Raw genomic sequence first — 8,053 nt, forward strand, 5'->3', positions numbered from 1 at the left:
AACCATATACTGATCTTGTTTATTCAAGACATAATTGTAAAACAAAATAAAAATAATACAATTAATGAGTAAAGAAATAATCAGAATTTTTGAATAAATAAATACACATGTTTCTGCTACTCACCTTTTAAAAAAGTCTTAATCTCCATAGTTTTTTTTTTTTGTGAACACAGCAACAGGTGAATTAACCTAAAAAATATACATTTTTAAATTTAATTTGGGATAAGATTTTAAATAACTGAAATGTTTGTGTTTGTAAAATTTAAGTTAAATGTTTTGGATATGTACTGTTATATATATATATATATATATATATATATATATATATATATATATATATATATATATATATATGAATAAAGGAGCAATACAATACATTGCCACAGGCTAAACTCTCCCAGAGTTACCACAAGGACCAATTTAGTGTGCCACCCCAAAAATGTATTTGTCCCCATCTAGCCACCCCATCAAAAATTTCTGGTGGCGCCCCTGCATAAGCGGCGTTAGTGAACGCTAACCACTAGCGCTGCTGTAAGCTGCAGCTGTAAGGCAAAGGGACATGACAGAGCGGTGTAACACCTGGCAGACATGGTCACTTCCAGATTTACTGAATAACATTTGTAACAATTCACCCAGCTGACAGTAAAAAGTGTGTTTTGGGGCTGCTGCATCCTTGCGTGCTTCAGCAGCAGCTCACAGCAGTGCTTTGTGATGTGGTCCCACGTGTAAATTGGCTCCTGTAATTCCTTTCTGTTACCTATTTTCTTCATTTGCACCTGATATAAATATTGAGGTCACCAAAAAAAATATGGAAGTAATTTTCATAATTTTTTTTATATGAAGTGCTAGCTTACCTACATTCTTTATGCTAAGCTAAAGCTAACAGAACACTTCCAGATTAGGTGAATGATTGGGCTGGCTGCAAATGGCTTTGTCCCACCTATCTAACTCTGGGAAAATTGGCAAAAGACTAAATTTCTCTCAGGGTGAAATATCCCTTTAAGGAATCCTCTCAATTAAAAGAAGCGTCTGTAGCTTATCAACCTCAGAAAACTACAATAAATGTTCAAAACTCCATCAGTATCACAGATATTAAACAAAAATCTGACGTGGTCATAGCTGAGAGTCATTCACACACACTCCATGCTACTTTTCATCTTGTTACCGCCAAGAGTTGCCCCAAATAGCATCCACTGCACGGTTTAAAAGCTCTGGCGTGAATGGAGACAGACGACGCTCTGAATAAAACATCTTGAATGTATATCTTTAAAATGAGAGTTTGGCCGAGGACGATTCACCTTTATGTTTGATTTCTTTTGATTTGCTTTTCCTTTCGGGACTTTTCAGTTGCGACCCGTTCCAACATTCATTTGGAACATCTTGCCTAAAGCATTGCGGCTTCAGCTGACAGGATGTGTGAAACCATTTGACACTCGACTCTCCCTCTGCCTTGAAATGGCCTGAAAGATGTCTGACAACAAGGACTCATTTGTCATTCTAAGTGTGCACAGAAGTGCTCTCGAAATGCAATCATGCACACAAAATGACCTTTGTGTTTATGCTTGAGAGGCTGGACTTCACGTGGCATCAACCAAGACTTGAAACGCCTCACCGTTTAGCGTTATGAATCGTCATAAACACAGTCGGTTGTACTTTCACGACAAAGAGTTGGACAGAAAAGTCTCCGAGTTATTTTTTTTAATGTTTGTTTAAGGACTTATCCTGAGTAATCGTGTGATCCGACCCTCCTTGAACACAAAGACTTATTTTCTGAGTGATAACAAAGAGCCTACGTGCTGAGGCGCCATGGGAACTCTTTGCTTCAGGGATGCAGGTGAGGACACACCTTCACTCAGGGGGGGACATCTGGGATCAGCGCGGGTTTGCTTCGGAGCGTGCCCGTTTTCGTGTTCGGGTGAAAGCTTCTGCAAAAACTCGGATGAAACACCTCTTTATGGAAAACATTTTGTTCTTTAAAATCAAGAGTGGCCGTTGTAAACTACGGCCGCTGCAGCAGGCGTTCCAGATTTGTCCCGGAGAAGATGCAGGAGGGGAAACGAGCTGAAGCAAAGCAGCACTTCCTCTTAAAGAGGAAACAGGAAAAGGCTGGGGGAGAGAGATTCTGCAGTCTGCGCCCCTTGGAACAATAAAAACCTCGGTCGGACAGGAAAAGGATCTGCGTCAAAGAGGACCTGACAGGTTTTACTAAAGGGCAGCAGTGGTGACCCCTGGATGGGGCAGGAATCAGAGAGCAAGTGTGCCCCCTCTAACTCTGGAAGAAGTCAAAATGTTGCATGAAATGTGTTCGACAAGCAGAATTAGGAGCACTCTGGAAAGTTGTTGCTAACAGACGCGAAGGTTTGATGCTAACTGTTAAATGACATGGTTTATCAGCTGACTGGCTGACGCCTGATTCTCACTGAGCTGCAGCTGTTGGTGACTAAATTAAAACACATTTGAGCCTAAATACCATTTTATTGGTATGTTTGAAGAAGAAGAAGAAAATATCATTTCTATAGCGCCTCTCAGGATAAAAATCACGAGGCGCTTCACAAAAACAAAAAATGTAAAAATATAAAAAAGAATTTAGAAAATGATTAAAAATATATTTAAAATGAGCAAAAAATAGGCAATTGTGATTAAAAAAGGTTAAGAAAGAGAGAGAGTGAATAGGAAAGATGGGAATCAGTGGATCCTGAGGAAGGTGGAATAGGTGGGGAGAGCAGAATAAAGAGAGAGAGGTGAAGAAGGTCATACAAAAGCCAGCTTGAACAAGTGAGTCTTCAGCTGCTTTTTAAAGGAGACCACTGAGTCCACTGATCTCAGGCTCAGGGGGAGAGAGTTCCAGAGTCTGGGGGCCACAGCAGCAAATGATCTGTCACCTTTGACCTTTAGCCTGGTGCTGCACAACCAGTAGGCTTTGATCACTGGACCTCAGGGACCTGCTGGGGGTGTAGGGACTAAGAAGATCACCAATGTAAGATGGTGCTTGTCCATGTAAGGCCCTATAGACCAGAACCAGGATCTTGAAATGAACCCTGAAGTTGACTGGCAGCCAGTGAAGCTGGAGGAGAAGCGGGGTGATGTGGGTGTGTTTGGAGGACTTGGTCAGAAGCCGAGCACAGGCGTTCTGAACCACCTGTAGACGGTTCAGGGAGGTTCTGCTCAGACACGTGAAAAGAGAGTTACAGTAGTCTAACCCCGGGTTTCCACGGGAGCCGTCAGCAGCACGTTACTGCAGCAGCACGTCTTGCTCGCGTAAGCTGCTGCTTGGCCCTTCCCACGAGACGCGAAGCAGCAGGGGAGCAGCTGTCACCGACAGAGCACGAAGTCACACGAGTGACTTCGTCAGTAAACACAACAACAAGCAGGAGAAAACTACAACATGGCTCCAAAATGTTTGTGTTTTTATGTTCTGTCCGTTTTATAATCGCCAATACGGACCTGAAAAACAAAGGAGACCGCTAGCTAGGTGATAACTTCTCACGGGGACGCACAGTTAGAAACCTTTTTTAAAGTAAAGCAACCGGAAGGCAGTACGTTCTTTATTCTGAAAATCTCGGAAGCTTCTCTCCATTTCCGCGTCCGATTTCCTGTCTTTCCTTCCCCAAAAATGTCGAACTTGACCCGTTTCAGAGGCGTCGCGCGTAGGAAATAGAACCGGCGCGTAAAGGCCGCGACATGCTGCTCCTGAGACGCGGCCGACTCGCGCTGCCGACGGCTCCAGTGGAAAAGGTTCTGTTGACCACAGCCGTTCCTATCAGCAGCTATGACGTGCTGCTGCAGTAACGTGCTGCTGACGGCTCCTGTGGAAAGCCGGGGTCAGCGTGAGGAGATAAAGGTGTGGAGAACTATCTCAAGTTCAGAGCGGGACAGAATGGGACTCAGCTTAGCAACGTTCCTGAGATGGAAGAAGGAAGAGCGAACAAGAGAACTGACATGAGAATCCAGGGTGAGAGCTGGGTCAAAGGTCACGCCAAGATTCCTGACAGAAGGTTTGGTGCAGGATGTTTTAAACGTCACAGGGGCCATATGATGCAACTTCTACAAATCAAATCTCCATATTTTTTGTAATTTAGTCACAATGGAGGTTATTTGTTTGCATTTTTCTCTCCTTTCAAGCAGTTTGGTTGTCTTCCTTACCCAAAGCTGTTCCACATTTCTCCCTCATGGAATCTAAAATTGAGAATTGTTCCAGACACTCGCAGAAGCAACTCGGTGATGATTTTAAAATGGAATTAAATGAGAAAACCAAGTTCCAAACTGAGGCTGCACAGAACCAGGGCCTTGCAGGACCCCTGTGTCGATTCTGAAATCACTTAGCAAATTCTAAGTTTCAGGCCTGAGGTCACAGCTATAAACATCAGTGTCACAACAGGTCATGAACATATCTCACTGATAAACCGCAGTCTAAGGAGTTGCTGCTGAGGATTTTAAAAGTATGGAATTTTTCTGAATCCATAAAGCAACTTACAGGTTTGTCCATATCCCTCTCTGCTGGGCTTCAGCTCTACTTCCAAAGCTCTTCCATGGAAAACACTGAGACTCGTGCAGCCACGCACCAGTTACATCCTTGTTTCCCCGAGGCAGATTGATCTGGTTAAGTGGTTGAGTACAATTTAGAAACCTGACGTTAATTCATTCATGCAGGATAAAAATAAAAAGTTACTCATTTTAACCACAAAGAATCTTCCTCAGTCTTTTGCAGAACGTGAAATATGAAAAAGGGAAAAAATTAAATGTTATTGTTTGCATTAAATATTTAACGGCTTTAGTTCATTGCTTTTTTTAAATATTCTTATGTGAGTCACCACTTAATTTCAATAACTGGTGGGAGATTTATTCGTGCAGGATCAGCTGCTCTGAGTGGTCACTCTGCCGTTGCCACGGGAAACGGCCACTCACAGCCTTAAAGTCTTTGTGTTGTGTGTAACCTTTAAACTTTGTTATTTTTGTTGGAAAACATGAAAAAATACACACAACAACAATCCAGCTGTTCGGGAGCGACCGTGGCTCGGGGGTTAGGAATTTGACCTGTAATCAGTAGGTTGCAGGTTCAATTCCAGGCTCCAGTCGTGTATTTGGGCAAGGCATTTCACCCTCGTTGCTTGCTGATGGTGGTCGAAGAGACTGGCGACGCCTGTGTTCAGCAGCCTTGCTTCTGTCGTTGTGCCCCAGGGCAACTGTGGCAATGATGTAGCTCATCACCACTAGTGTGTGTGTGTGTGTGTGTGTGTGTGTGTGTGTGTGTGTGTGTGTGTGACTGTCCTTTGACTTAGAAAGGTGCAACGCCAGTGCAGGCTATTTAAGATGTATATTTCCTTCACTTCAAAGAAGCAAAACTTTCATTTTTCAGTCTAACGTGTCAGTAATAACCGAGTCACCTGTTTTACAGCGTTGAAATTCAATAACACGATGAGATAATGTTGCATGCACTAGAGCAGCGGGTCCTGGAGGGCCAGTATCCAGCAGGTTTTGTGGTTTTTCTGCTCCAACAGGCTTGATTCGGTGGTTGAAACACCTGTGCAGCAGCTCATCAAATTCTGCAGAAGCCTGTTAGCTGCTGATTGAAATCAGGTGAGCTGAAACAGAGTTCAAACTAGAACATGCAGGACGCCGGCCCTCCAGGACCAGGACTGGGCACCCCTGCACTAGAATATAAACACTGAAAACAATCAGGTGACTTGTTTTTGATTTACTTTGGGAATTGAAGCCACGCTGCAGCAGAGTTCCTGCTTTCCTAACATCTGAATAGAAAAATGTGAAATTTACCCGCCATTTGTTTTAATCTGTCAGAATAAACATGGTTCCAGCAAACCGTCAGCCACAGTGATCTATTAAGTTTAACCAATCTGACATGGAGCTGGCTGTCTCGCTCTGATTTTCAAGATGAGCAGCCAGACAGGATATCCTGATGTCCAAGTCCTGCCATCAGTGCTATCACGTTCATGTCATCTGAAAGCATGCACTCCTGCAGACCTGTCCAACATACGGCCAGGCTGTGTTTCCTGTGCTGCAGCAGTCAGAGAGGGGCATCAAACGCTACGAGTTTTCAGGGCGGTAAAGCTTCTACCACTTTAAATCTGACGTTTCCTCTTAAGAGACTTGGATTATTTGAAAGAATCAAGAATATTAAGACAAAAAAGGACTTTCAATTGTGTTTTTTCCTATTATCACCTTAAAGTGTGTCTTCTGGTTTATGAAAAACATCATCGCGGTCACGTCTTTTTTAAAAGCAGCAGCTTTTATGCCCTGTAGCAGAAATATGTGCAGAAGGATTCAGCCGAGAATCCCTCGGGAGGACAATGAAAGAATGAATAAATTAATGAATGAAATAAAATGTATGCAACTATTGTGTCCTGCCTGTGAGGTTTTGGGCCTGTTTGTGGCCAAGCAAGCCAACAGTCAAGGTTTTAGATCAAAAGGGAAATAAATGGCACCATTCTGAAAACAACTAGAAGTTTTAACAAACTTTGAGCCAGTTTGGGAATCCTTGAGTTGTTTAAAGTCTCGTGCACCCGGGATGCTGGGTAAAAACCGGCTGGTGGCTTTTGTATTTAGCTTTAAAAGAATGTGATGATGATGATGATGATGAGTAAGAAGGGCAGGGAGGTTAGACACAGAACAACTGAAACTGACATCAGCAACAAAGGAGAAGTTTAGCCTCATTTTCTTCCAACTTTCTTTCCAGGGCAGAACGAGTCAGCTGGCGCCAGCGCAGCAGAAACGTTCCTGCAGGTGAGAATGAAAGCACAAAAGCACAGGTGCAGGTAATCAGAGCTAAAACTGAGTCAAACTGTGAAATCAGCTGAGAAAACTAGGAAGAACAGCGCTGCTCTGGGCGGCTGCATGTTGGAGTAGCTCTGTTGACGATATGCAAGTTTTGCCTTTTCTTGGGCATTTTTTCTTCTAGTTTCTCAAGAAAAACTGTATGTTTTTGGACATTTTACTTTTCTGTTTCTGGTGCTGTGAAGCTTGGAGGATTTTTACTGCTATTTTTTTAGCTTTTTTTCACTTTTTGAGCATTTTTTATGATGCGTAACCATGGCAACAAGCTGGTTTACAATCGGGAGCAGCTCGTTAACATCGGAAAGGCTGAAATAATACCTCAACTGAAGCCACAAACCCCAAATGAGCTAAAACGCAAGAAGCGTGGGTGCAGAGCGGGAGCAAAACGGCGACAGAGAAAGAGGAAATTCAAACCATCTCTTCCATCGATCATAATGGGCAATGTGAGATCACTGGCCAACAAGACGGAGGAACTCCAAGCCCTTTCAAGGACTCAGCCAGAGTTTCGGCAGTTTCGGAACCGCTGGAGGAGATAATGCAAAGAAGGATTCTCCAGAGAATCAAGAAAATGATGGACAACTCTGAGCATTCTCTTCACAAGACTGTCCGACAACAGAAGAGTGTCTTCAGTCAGAGGCTTCTTCAGTTTGGCTGCAACACTGACCGCTACTGGAGATCCTTCCTGCCAACAGCCATTGTAATATACAACAACTCTTTGATGACTTGATTATTATTATTATTCTGAGCTACTACAGCAATCAATTTCCCTCTGGGATTAATAATGTATTTTTGAATTGAATTGAATTGAATTGAAAAGACAAATGTCCCAGTTCCTTCCCATCATATAGAGCAGGGGTCTTCAACTGAATGTGTTCAAGGGCCAGATTCTTCTAAAATAAAGTTCAAGAATTATTGTATCTTAATTTATTAATATTTAAATGGTTTCCTTTCCCATTCAAACTGTTTTGTTTGTAGTTTTAGTTGTTTGGGGAACGTAAACAATTATTGACATCTGGGACGTAACTTTTGCTGCTAAACTCCAAAGCCTCCCAATTAGGGCCCAAAGGGTTGGGGGGCCGGGCGGAAAGGTCCGGTGGGCTGGGTGTGGCCTGTGGGCCGCCAGTTGAGGTTCACTGATGTTGAGGAACTTTACTTCGGAACTTTGAATTGTTCTTAAAAAAAATTTTACTGCCTTTTTGAATCTTTAGGGGAAATTTTATTTGCATGAAATAAATAAATCATCACTGCCACCAAAATAAAAATC

The 8,053-nt window shown here is 42.9% G+C and overlaps 1 long non-coding RNA gene across 1 annotated transcript; it reads left to right on the plus strand.

Moving 5' to 3' along the window:
• The first annotated feature begins 1,603 nt into the window (after positions 1 to 1,603).
• On the plus strand, positions 1,604 to 6,841 carry LOC139070489 (uncharacterized). Its single transcript, XR_011520984.1, has 2 exons — positions 1,604 to 1,834; positions 6,692 to 6,841. It is a non-coding gene; the product is annotated as an uncharacterized lncRNA (long non-coding RNA).
• The last annotated feature ends 1,212 nt before the right edge of the window (positions 6,842 to 8,053 follow it).

This window comes from Nothobranchius furzeri, chromosome 6 (genome assembly GCF_043380555.1).
Source record: "Nothobranchius furzeri strain GRZ-AD chromosome 6, NfurGRZ-RIMD1, whole genome shotgun sequence".
NCBI classification, from domain to species: Eukaryota; Metazoa; Chordata; class Actinopteri; order Cyprinodontiformes; family Nothobranchiidae; genus Nothobranchius; species Nothobranchius furzeri.